The sequence below is a fragment of the Phyllostomus hastatus genome, unplaced genomic scaffold, assembly GCF_019186645.2.
Source record: "Phyllostomus hastatus isolate PE091 unplaced genomic scaffold, TTU_PhHast_1.1 phas_contig_1, whole genome shotgun sequence".
NCBI lineage: Eukaryota > Metazoa > Chordata > Mammalia > Chiroptera > Phyllostomidae > Phyllostomus > Phyllostomus hastatus.
The window spans coordinates 15,971,088-15,984,711 of record NW_025333498.1 but is presented as its reverse complement, the minus strand read 5'-3'; positions in this window follow the sequence as shown (position 1 = coordinate 15,984,711).

Sequence of the window (13,624 nt, the reverse complement as noted above, 5' to 3'; positions counted from 1 at the left end):
GCTGAATATAAACCAAAAGTATTATATGCTGTTTTCCACAAACTTGTCAAATGAAGAGCAATAAAACCATTCTACCATTTATGCATCATGCAAACACTTTTCCTTCCCATAATGTCCTACAATGAGAGGGCGTTTTTAGGTCCTGTTAAGGTCACAAACAGGGTTTGGAAGTTGTCTGTTTGTTCTGTTTTATAAACAGTTATTGAATTGCTATTTTCACAAACAAATCCTGAAGACTAACAATCTAGTTAAATGATTTCTGGCCCTGGCAGGGTAGTTCAGCTGGTTGGAGCACCGTGCTGTGCACCAAAAATGTTGCAAGATTGATTCCCTGTCATAACACGTGTCTAGGCTGTGGGTTCAAGCCCAGATGTACAGGATGCAACCAATCTCTCTCTCTCTCTCTTTCTCCCCCCCCATCTCTTAAAATTCAATAAACATATCCTTGGGCAAGGATTAAAAAAATAAAGTAATATATTTAGAAAAAGATTTCTGAAATGGTCTTCAGGAAAAGCCCACTGCCCTGACAATCTAAGGCAACGTGCTGTAACTAGGTGGCAGTGTTGGAGAAAAACTGTAGGGCATCCTCAACTTACTGCTGATGACCTGGACTGCTGGTTCTTAGTCATATTCATCTCAAGGGATTGTTAAACCATGGATCACCGAGCCCTTCCCAAGTTTCTGATTCAGTTGGTGTCAGGAGGAATCAAATACTGCCATTTCTATGAAGTTCCCAGGCATTGTTGATGCTGCTGGTCCAGGGGCAAATTTTGGAAACCACTGACTTAGAGGCTCTGGTTTTCCTCTCTCCTTCACACCTTGTACCATCTGATGTGGTCGTGACAAATATTTGCAGATTCTAAGCGACACCATGCTCCATGATCCTTCTGTTTGAATGCCTTTCCCATCTTTATGTGCATATCAAATCCAACTTGTTCTTCCAGGATTATTTTAAGGGTCATCTCCTCCGAGAAATGTCTTCTCACCTCCAGTTAGAATTGACTGGGTCCTTTCTGTGGTTTACATATATAAAAAACTGCAATTATTTCTTCAAAATTGTAGACTTTCCCCTATAATGATCTGTAAGCTCCTTCAGGACCCTTGTCTCATTTTTTAAATCCTCTAGTCTTTGCACACAACAGACATGCAGGAAGTTTCTTGAATACATGAATAAATGGAAAAAATTTTCACAATATGTGATATTTAATGTAACTCCAATCAAAAGGGAGCACAACATTGTGGTTGCACACACAGGCTTCTGGGGTCACAACTGAGGGTCATGGGTGGATCACTTAACCACTGTGAGTCACAATTCCCATGTCTATAAATTGATGACAACTCAGAGGTTCAATAGGAGGGCTAAACAAGATTATGTGGGTGAAATACTTAGCATAGTGCCTAGATCACAGAAATGGTGAAAAAAATTATCATTAGTGATTATTATTTAAATCAAATTTACATGTTGACTTTCAGAGAAATAGTAACATTTGGTTACTGTTTTATTCATTAACAGAGCCCTTTGCATGTGCAAAGATATTTGTATGATGTTCCTGGTAATTTAGATAACTAGACAGTTATCTGCCCATGAAATTGCTTACTATTCTCATTCTAACCACATCAAAGGCCACAATTATCCACTTAGTGGATATTTTTTAAATGCCTGCAATGTGCTCGGTACACTGTTCTAGGCTTAAAGGAACACCTGGTCTCTGCCCTCATGAAACTCACAGTTCAGCAGGGAGCCCAACTTTAAACATGTAATTAGTGAATCGATAAAACTCAACCATGGTCAGTGCTATGAAGCAAAGATAGTGAATGTTTAATCTGTACATTCCACTCCTGCATAACTCACTTCTCTGTCACTAGGCTCTGAAGCTTCATCTATAATAATCTACACAGGTTAGTTTCATCATCTGAATCTCCCAAATCATGGGAGACTGACTCTAGAAGTGTTTCTTCAATAAGTGCTAAAACATCTGATCCATATTGACTCAGTAAATGAATGACATGTTTTGGGCAAGGCTTTCCCTGGCATACACTGGGCATGTCTGGGTGCAGTGACCATTAAAGGGAGACTTCAGTAGGACAAAGTCACAAAAGGCCAGACTGAAAGAAAGAAGTGGGGAAGGATGGTTCTGTTTCTATATCTGAAGAATGGGAGGCATTGTGTGTGTGTGTGTGTGTATGTGTGTGTGTGTGTGTGTGTGTGTGTGTGTGTGTGTAAGAAACTCAAGACTAATTTGGCACCAGCTGGAGAAGAATCTCCATATTGCTTTGCAATGGTCTCTGCTCAGTACCAAGATGTGCAGATGATCTTAAGAGCAGGCCTGTTACTGTCATGTGGTTCTTACCACCCAAAGATGGTTCTGATCCACATGGGGAAAGCTGTCCTTTATAAATGGGAGGGTTCATCAGCTGATTGACAGAGAACCCTGCTCAGGTAATGAAAAATCATCTGGGACTGTTTAAGATCAATTCATGAAATCAGACTGAATAAATTAAGGAGAACCAAGTCCCTTCCAAGTGGGAACTTATCTTATGCCAATCTTCATCTCCCAAGTGACCCAAACAAAGTTCCAATATCCATAGGATGTTGCAGCCCAAGCCAAGTGTTATCATTGCTACATAGATCAAGTCTAAGAAACTTTGACTGGCAATTTCTATATACCCTTTTCCAAAACACTATTAATGTTTCTTAAGAGATTTTTATCTTAATGTGTTTGTGTTTGTGTGTTTGTATGTGGTGAATGCTTTCCACAGTACCTAAGGTTATTGATTATAAATAAAAATTGGGTAAACTACATCAGTATTTCAATGAATTATCTGATCAAAATATGTTCTATGTGTTCATGAACATGAGATTATTGATAAATGGAAAATATAAATTTTTAAAATCATCCATTACTCTGTCTCTCAGAGCTAACCATTATGTTATGTAAAATTTTGGTAAAATGTAATAGATTTTTTCACTAAAATCACAATAATACAGTATATATAATGTGCACATCTGTGTGTATATAATATTTTTCTTTGTCAACCATAATTTTTAATGGCTGAAAGTGTTCCACTGTATAAAATTAATATAAGTAGTTTGGAAAGTAAAAAAATAAGCTGGAATTCAGCCAAACTTCTCTTTCCTTAAGACAGCAATAAAAGTACACCAGGTATGATTCCTTGTGAACCTTATGGAGTTGGAAATGACCTCCAAGGTCATAAATGAGAAAAAAACTAAAGTATTTTCTGGAGGACAGGGCCTTTGTAGTATAGGCTTCCCCCAGCCAGGTGAGTGTTTTAGGAACCTATCAGTATCTGCGTACCAGTTGGCATTGTGAGAGGCTGTGTCTAGCTTCAGTGAATTTTTTTGAAGACTGTCAACACATTTGACCATTTCATGATGGATAATGTACTTGTGCACCTGTTCACACCATGCTCAGTGTTCACCAGTTTTTAACCAAAAATAGCATGACCCCTGTGTCCTACCCTCCCTATTCACCCAATCTTACCCAAGTGACTTCTTTTTTGTTTCCCAGGATGAAAAAAGTCCTCAAAGGGAAATGTTTGCCAATGTGGAAGAGGTGAAACAAAAAGCAGCAGAAGCACTGAAAGGCATCAAAAATCAAGAAGTTCAAAAACTGTTTTGAGCAGTGAGAAAAATGACTCAATAGGTGTATTGCATCAAATGGAGAGTACTTCGAAGGTCACTGAAATTTAAACATGTAAGAATAAATAAACATTTTTTTATAAATAAATTCTATTTTTGGGTCTGCCCATTGTATGAACATGAGAAGGTTCCAGAAAAATTCATAAATCTAACTTTTCCTCAGGAGAATAACCATTATAGCAACCAAATTTGTTTGAGAAATAAAGATAGTTAAGCCTGGCTGTAGCCATATATATAAATATATATATTTGTACTTGGACGAGTGGCTGATTTTAAACAAATGTACATTTATCCTAGATAGGAAACCTAACTAGAAATTTTGCCTTAAAAAATTCAGGTTTGTAAACACTTTACAATGAAGCAATTTACTGCCAAACAGTAAAAGAGCAAGTATGACTTACATCTTATTAGACCTTTTTCTTTAAATTTTGGAACATATGAATTTTATACTAAAATTAGAGTATAAAAGTATCTAACTTTAGCCATTTCTTCCTTTGCGCAATACCAAATACCTGAAACTCTACTTTCACAAATGAGCTAATGATTCTCTGTTATCCCACAAACTGCACTACCATTTTTTATCCATTATATGTTTGGCTGAGCAAAAGCAACATAATGGTACAGTCAGGTTCATTCTATTGTATCTTCTTGAAATCAGTCTGATGCAAAGGGCTATTGGGTCAAAAAAAATTTTTATAGAAGAAAGTCTTGGATCCCGATGGCAACAGAGTACGTGAAAGCTATACTAACTTTCTCTCAGGACTAACCTGGAATTACAACTAAATTGTAGAGAAATCATCCTGAAAACCAGCTGAACACTCATTGGAACACTCATTGGAAGAAGCCTGATAACCACAGACAGACAGAAGAAACCACTTCACCACAACAAGACTGGTAGGGATTGTGGAGGAGGTGTGAGAAGGCTGGCTGAGACCTTATGGGTGGCAGCTGAAGTTCTGGAGGGATAGTTCAGTGGCTGGAGATTTTCCCCAGAGAAGTGTGGGGTCTAAACCCCAAGCTGGGCTTCCCAGCCTACAGGACCAGAGCCAGAAAGGAACCCAGGTAACATCTATCTGTCAGAAAGAGATGGCTGGGGACACAGAGAGCCTCTTAAAGGACTAACATACAAAATTTCATTTGCAGCCACTTACCCTGGCCTCTGGAGGAGGGAGGGCAGAGTGTATAAAGATGCCTGAGAACAGTCTGGGGTTGGTGTTTCTGAGGAGAGAACTGAGAGAACAGCTGCCAGGATCCCTGTGCTGAGTCATCCCTCATACTAGAGAAGCCATCTTTCTCAGGCAGAGCATTCCTCTCTGAGAGGCATCAGCCTGAGAGGAAGCAATAGTCCCTCCCACAGGAATTACTCTGCCCTGCCTTGGCTATTAATTGCAGCTTCAGGCTACATCACAGATTAGTTTAACAACTAAGGCAGATCTCTGGGAGATTTCAGCTGACCTTCCCCCAGGCTCAGTGATGATAAAAGCCAGCCTTGGTGCACAGCCTGATTCCTTCTGCACACCAACAGGACCAGGAGAGAGGGAGCCACATATTGTGGATCACTGATAGCTCCAAAAAGGTCGACCAGGGCAGTCACAAGCAGCATCTGACAAAGGCCTACACCAGAGTCTTTGTAGATCTACCTGATACATAGAAACAAGTACAAAGAAGAAGTCAAAATGGGAAGACAAAGAAATAGACCTCAAATGAAAGAACAAGAGAATCATCCAGAAGAAGAGCTGGATGAAAGGGAGGCAAGTAATTTATCAGATAGAGAGTTTAGAATAATGATTATAAGAATACTCCACAGTATAAAAAAAAGACATAGAAACTATAAAAAAGGAACCAGTCAGAAATAAAGAATGCAACATTTGAAATAAATAATTCACTGGAATAAATAAACAGTAGATTAGATGAAGCAGAGGACTGGATCAGTGATTTGAAAGACAAGGTAGGAAAAAACACCTAGGTGGAGCACCAAAAAGAAAAAATAATTTTAAAAAAATGAGGAGAGCTTAAGAAACATTTCAACAACATGAAGCGTAACAACATCCACATCATAGGAATACCAGAAGGAGAAGAATGTGAACAAGAGATCAAGAACATATTTGAAGATATAATGACCAAAAACTTCCCTAATCTGGTGAAAGAAAAAGACACACAAGTCCAAAAAGCTCAGAGAGTCCCAAAATAGTTGGACCCAGAGAGATCTATACCAAAATACATCATAATGAAAATGACAAGGCTTAAAGACAAGGAGAGAATCCTAACAGTCACAAGAGAAAAGCAGGTAATTATATTCAAGGGGGCACCAGTTAGACTGGCAACTGATTACTTAACAGAAATATTTCAGTCTAGAAGGGAGTGGTGTTAAATATTCAAGGTGATGAAAAGCAAGGACCTACAATCAAGGATACTTTACCCAGCAAGGCTATCATTTAAAATTGAAGGAGAAATAGGGAGATTCCCAGACCAAAAAAAAAAAAAAGGCTAAAGGAGTTTGTTAACACCAAACCAGTACTGCAACAGATGTTAAAGGGCTTGCTTTATGAAGAAAAGGAGAAAGAAAAAATACAGAGGAAAATAGTCTAACAATAAAATGACACTAAATACATATTTATCAATAATCGCCTTAAATATAAATGGCCTAAATGCTCCAACCAAAAGACACAGGATAGCTGAGTGGATAAGAAAACAATACTCATATATATATACTGCCTCCAAGAGGTACATCTCAGATTGAAAGATACACATGGACTAAAAGTAAAGGGATGAAAAAGATACTTTATGCAAATGGAAAGAAAAAAAGCTGGGGACTACTATCAGTACTTATATCTAACAAAATAGACATTAAAACCAAGGTTATAGTAAGAGACAAAGAAAGACACTGCATCATGATAAAGGCAACAATCCAACAAGAGGATAAAACTCTCGCAAACATTTCTGTGCCCAACATAGGAGCACCTAAATAAGTGAAGCAGATCTCGACAGACATAAAGGAAGAGACTGACAGAAATACAGTCATAGTTGGGATTTTAACACCCCATTGACTTCAATAGATAGATCTTCCAGGCAGAAAATCAACAAGGAGATGGTGGCCTTGAATGACACACTAGATCAAATGGATTTAATTGAGTATTTCACCCTAAAGCAGCAGAATATACATACTTTTCAGTGCACATGGAATGTTTTCTGGGATAAACCACATGTTAGGGCACAAAACATGTCTGAATAAATTTAAGAAGATTGAAATCATATCAAGCATCTTCTCTGACCACAATGCTGTAAAACTAGAATTCAATCACAAGAACAATGAAAACCATGCAAAGACAATGGAAGCTAAATAACATAGTTTTAAACAATGAATGGGTCAACAATGAGATCAAAGAAGAAATCAAAAGATACCTTGAAACAATTGAAAATGAGGACACAACAATCCAAAGTCTGTGGGACTCTGGGAAAACAATCCTAAGAGGGAAATTCATAGTATTACAGGGCTATCTCAAAAACAAGAAAAAGCTCAAGTAAACAATCTCACTTTACACTTAAAGGAACTTGAAAAAGAACAGCAAAGCTCAAAGTGAGTAGAAGAAAGGAAATAATAAAGATCAGAACAGAAATAAATGAAATAGAGTCTAAAGAAATCAATGAATCCAAGAGCTGGCTTTTAAAAAGATAAACAAGATGGACAAACCTTTAACCAGACTCATCAAGAAAAAAAGAGAAAAGACCCAAATAAATAAAATCAGATATGAAAGAGGAGAAATAACAATTGACACCAAAGGAATACAAAGGATTGTAAGAAAATATTATGAACAACTATATGCCACCAAAATGGACCACCTGGATGAAATGGATAAATTCGTAGAAACATACAATCTTCCACAACTAAATTAGGAATAAATCGGGAGAATGTGAATAGACAGAATACACCAAGTAAAATTGAAGCAGCAATTAAAAAAAAAACTCCCAATAAACAGAAGCCCTAGACTAGATGGCTTCACAGGTAAATTTTACCAAACAATCCGAGAAGAACTAACACCTCTCCTTCTCAAACTATTTTATAAAATTCAAAAGGAGGGAAGGCTCCCAAATTCATTTTACAAGGCCAGCATTATCTTAATTCCAAAACCAGATAAAGACACTACAAAGAAAGAACATTATAGGCAATATCCCTGATGAACATAGATGCTAAAATCCTGAACAAAATATTAGCAAACCAAATACAGCAATGAATCAAAAAGATCATACACAATGATCAAGTGGGATTTATTCCAGGAGTGCAAAGTTGGTATGACATTCACAATTTAATAAATGTGATATACCACATAAACAAAATGAAGGATAAAAACCACATGATCATATCAATAGATACAGGAAAAGCATTAGATAAAATCCAGCACCCATTTATGATAAAAACTCTCAGGAAAGTGGGAGTAGAAGGAGCATACCTAAACATAATAAAGGCCATATGTTGCAAGCCCAATGTCAGCATCATATTCAACAGGAAAGAACTATAAATATTCCCCTTAAGACTGGGAACAAGACAGGGTGTCTGTTTTCACCTCTCTTATTCAAAATAGTACTACTGGAAGTCCCAGCCACAGCAATCAGACAAGAAGAAGAAGTAAAAGGCATCCAGACTGGAAAGGAAGTAGTAAGATTGTCATTATTTGCACATGACATGATACTGTAGATAGGAAACACCAAAGATACTACCAAGGAACTACTAGACCTGATAAATGAATTCAGCAAAATAGCAGGATACAAAATTAACATCCAGAAATCTGTTCATTTTTATACTCCAATAACAACTAACAGGAAGGGAAGTTAAGAAAACAATCCCACTCACAATTGCTTCAAAAAGAATAAAATACATAGAATAAACCTAACCAAGGATGTAAAAGACCTGTAGTTTCAAAATTATAAGACACTGAAGAAAGAAATTGAAGAAGATACCAGTAAGTGGAAGCACATACCATGTTCATGGTTAGGAAGAATTAACATCATTAAAATGTACATACCCAAAGCAATCTATAGATTCAATAAAATTCCTATCAAGATTCCAATGACATAATTCACAGAACTAGAAGAAATATTTCAAAAATTTATATGGAACCACAAGAGGGCCTTCATAGCAACAGCAATGCTGAGAAAGAAGAACAGAAGTTGTACAAATCATACTGCCTAATACAAACTATACTATAAGGCCATAGTAATCAAAACAGCATGGTACTGGCATAAAGACAGACATATAGGTCAATGGAACAGAATAGAGAACCCAGAAATAAACCAACATCTTTATAGTCTATTAATATTCAACAGAGGAAGCAAGCACATAGAATGGGCTAAAGATAGTTTACTCAGTAAATTGTCTTGGGAAATTGAACAGATACATGTAGAAAAATGAAACTAGACCACATTCTTACACCCCACAGAAAAATAAATTCAAAATAGATCAAAGACTTAAATGTTAGACCCAAAACTGTAAAAATCCTTGAAGAAAATATAGGCAGCAAAGTCTCAGACATTGCTCAGAGCAATATTTTATTGGATATATCTCCCCAGACAGTGAAAACAGAAGAAAAAAAACCAAATGGGACTACATAAAACTAAAAAGGTTTTGTACAGCAAAGGAAATCATCAAAATTAAAATAAAACCCACAGAATGGGAGAACATTTTTATCAATACATCTTATAAGGGGATAATATCCGACATTTATAAAGAACTTACAAAACTCAATACCAAAAGAACAAACATTCCAATTAAAAAATGAACAAAGGACCTCAACAGACACTTCTCCAAAGAGGACATACAGATGATCAATTGACATATAAAAAGATTCTCAACATCACTAATCATTAGAGAAGTGCAAATTAAAACCACAATGAGATATCATCTCATACCTGTCAGAATGGCCATCATCAATAAATCAGCAAACAAGTGCCAGTAAGAATGTGTAGAGAAAGGAAATCTTTTGCACTCTTGATGGGAATGCAGATTGGTGCAGCCACTGTGGAAAGCAGCATGGAGATATCTCAAAAAATTAAAAATGGATCTGCTTTTCGACCTAGTGATCCCACTTCTAAGAATATATCCAATGGAACCAAAAACAGCAATTCAAAAGAACATAAGCACCCCTGTGTTCATTGCAGCATTATTTACAAGCCACAAAGATGGGGAAGCAGCCCAGTGTCCCTCAGTAGATGAATGGATAAAACAACTATGGGACATTTACACACTGGAATACTACTTAACCATAAAAAGAAGAAAAGTTTACCCTTTGCAACAGTCTGGATGGACCTGGAGACCATTATGCTAAGTGAAATAAGCCAGTCAGAGAAATACAAATACCATATTATTTCTTTCATATGGAATCTAATGAACAAGCTGAACTAATAAGGAAAATAGGGACAGACTCATAGATGGAGAGCAGGATGACAGCTAGTGGGAGGGGAGGTGGTGGAGGGATTGAGCAAAAAGGAAAAAGGACTCATGGACATGGACAACAGTGAGGTGATTGCTGAGAAGGGGATATAAGGAGACTAAATGGTAATGGAAAAAATACAATAAAGATTAAATTTTCTAAAAAAAGAAGAAAGTCTTGGTTCTACCTCCATGACAGCAATATATTATAATAAACAGTATTAATCAATTCAATATGAACTATCTTAGTAATAATAACTAATATGTAAATAGCAATGTCATTGAATGACAATGATCCACACAGTATTATTTCTCAATGATTCTAAGAATTATCACATTTACTATCACAACAAACTAGAGAGGTATGGGATTTTTATTTGTCCAATTCTTCATAAAGAAACCTGAGACAAAGATGATGGAAGAATTTTAGGTAGTTTCGTTTAAGTTTTTGTGAGGAAAAAAAATCTCATCTTCCCAATCTTAATCAGCAGTTTATCAGGATTTGTGGCCTCATTGGTGTGTGAAAATTTAATTTTTTTTCTTCAAAAGCATGAACCTCATTCAAGAATGAGCTCTTGGAGCCAGGCAGTGAAAGACAAATACCATATGATCTCACCTTTAACAGGAACCTAAATAACAAAACAAAGAAACAAGCAAAATATAACCAAAGACACTGAAATAGAGGACAGGCTGACGGTGACCAGAGGGGAGAGAAGAGGGAATTTAAGGGGGACAGTGGGAAGGGTTCACAGGAACAAACTTAAAGGACACATGGTCATAGACTAAGGGGAGGGTGGTAATGGGAGGGAAGTGGGGAGGGTGGGAGGGGGGGACTGGATTGGGAGTAAAAAGGAGAAAACTGTATTTGAACAATGATTAAAAAATAATAATTAAAAAAAAAGAATGAGCTCTTGGAAACTTGCTCATTGGTTTTTAATAGTTTAATACCAAATTTACCTTTAGAAGTATTTATATTTTTTCTACTGTGAAGCTGAAGCAAGACAGATAACTTCATGTTACAGCTCAGCCATATTGTCAGATAGGAAGGGTGGTTAGCTTCCTGAATTCATTTACAACAAAGGCAGCTTAATATCCTGCTGTCTAATCTCCACCAGCTACCTGTGTGTGAATACGTTAGTCTAAGTGGGTGAGGGGAATTCAATTTTAACTTACCAAAATGAATCCTCTTTGGAGATGTTCTTTTCTTATACTTTCTATTTAATGTTCAAGGTTTTGTCCTTGGTTCTCTTTTTTCCTCCTACACTCCCTCCTTGGTGAATCAACATCTCCCAAAGCACCAGTGATTTCCTGGTGTAGGTGAGTCAAAACTGTGTAATTTTAGCTTGGCTCTCTCTAGAGCACAGAACTTGCTCCTGGCATTTCAAACTCAAAATGCAATATTTCCCCAGTTGAATTTTCTTCCGGCTTCTTTATTTCTGTAAAAGGTACTGCCATTTGCCCAGTCACCCCATCTTGAAAGATATCCTGAAATCTTGACTCTTACCTCACTTTTATACCCTACATCCTGCCCATTCTGCTTCACAAGCTCTCCCATGGCTGCCTCTTCTTTCCCTCAGCCCCAGTCCCCGTTCGGCCGCACCAGGGGTTCTCAGCAGTGGCTAAACATTAGATCACATGGTCAGCTTAAACAACAACAAAACCATACAGGTTTCCCACCCCAGGCCAACTGAATCAGTAACTCTGAGGGAGGAATTTAGATTTCAGTATATACTTTTAAATCACCTCAGGGGAATATAATGTGAGGACATTCTTATTAACTCCTGAGGTAGATTCTTTGCAAAAGAAACCCTCTATGTTTTCCCCATCTCTGTCTCTCTCTCTTGTTCAAGCCTCCCTCTACATTCCTGCCTGAGTATTAACTTCCCCATTGCCCTGCTCTGTAAAGGTAGTAACTTGCTTAAATGCCTTCTGTATCTCCCCAACACTGCCTTCAGAATAAAATCATAGTCCTTTTCCTAGTCATAGAATTCTTCCAAACTTTGGACTCTACTTTCCAGTCTTCATGTTAGTTCTCTCCATATTCCATAAGCATCTGCCAAAATAGATGCTCTACTTGATCTACCTCATTTCTTTGCTCATAAAGTTGACCCTGCCTACACAGATTTCCCTAATTTCTGTGAATCACTTCGGATGCTTTCAGTTGCAGGCTACATAATATCCAACTAAAAGTGGCTTATAAACAAAAATTCTTATTGCATGTATAAATAAATTTGAAAGTAGAGAGTTCTGGGATTGGTTATTATTTCTGGGATGAAAATTAGCTTTTCTGTGTTCTCTTGCTTTCCCTTCAGATACCAAGATGGTAGCCCCAACTCCAAGCATTACATCCTTAGTGACGATGCTCAAATCAGGAAGGAAAGCAGTTGTTATTTTCTTTTCCTTCTTTCTTTTTTTTAAATAAGAAGTAAAATTTTCCCCAAAGGCCCCCCAGCCAACTTCTCTTCAGTACTACTCGCTAACAGTGAGTCAAAAGACCACATTCTCTCCTTCAGAAAGACTCAAAAAGTGAGTACCTGGCATTGTCAATTTCTAAACTGGGAAGCTGGCTCTTCTAGGAAAGAAGTGAGTTGGGAAGGCAAACATAAGGAGGCAAACACCAGGGTCTCCCATATTTTGCCTTTTGAAATACATACTATATTTTAATTGCCTCTTCCATGAAGCCTTTTGCAATCCCTGACAAGGCAGAGGTCTTTTCTTCTCTGAATTCCTGTAAAATTTTTGTTAAATCTCTCTTCCTGATCTTGTGTACTTCTGGTTTTGGGATGTTGTGTGTGTAGGTATCTTATTCCCCTATAATGAATTACAAGCTCCTTGAGGACAGGGGCCATTTTTTCAGTCGCCTTTGTATATCCTAGTATCAAGTCAATTGAAAACCATGTTGCAAGAATGATATTCTGGCATTTATTACCTTCACATTATTGGTTCAGCTGATGCCCTTTTCGAACCTTTTTCCAGTACTTGTTTTAGTAGCTAGTCAACCAATGGAGGCTAGTCATAGTGATGCCAAGGATGTAATTACTGTCTTCCCCCCTGGCTATTTCCTCCTAGTCAGTCATCTGAGTGGAGCAGTCTCCTCTTTCCCAGTTCTGCCAGTTTCAGACAGAACACATTTGGTGTTAATAAACTAGTTGTCACACTCTGAGCACTTCTAACTAATTTCTAGTAAAATATTCGAAGTTCTCTGCTTAAAGCTGAGGCTGCAGGCTGGAATACATGCTGCCTGAAGGGCTAATGAGAAAAGTCCCACCAGGTGGTACCTCACCCCAGCGGGCCTCTCCAGGGAGGGTCAGCCCAGCGGAGAAGGGTGCTGCATCTTGACCCTGCTCGGGGAGATGTCAGCTCCAGAGACCTGGCTCCGACAGGAAAACAAATGGAAAACTGTAAGAGGGGGGAGCACTGAGGCAATGCGGGATCATGAAAAGAACAGTAATAATAATAACTTTCAGAGCTATATTTATTTGAGAGTGAAAGGACAGGGATTTCATTGGCCTGAAATGCCAGAAGCTTGGTTGCTTTCA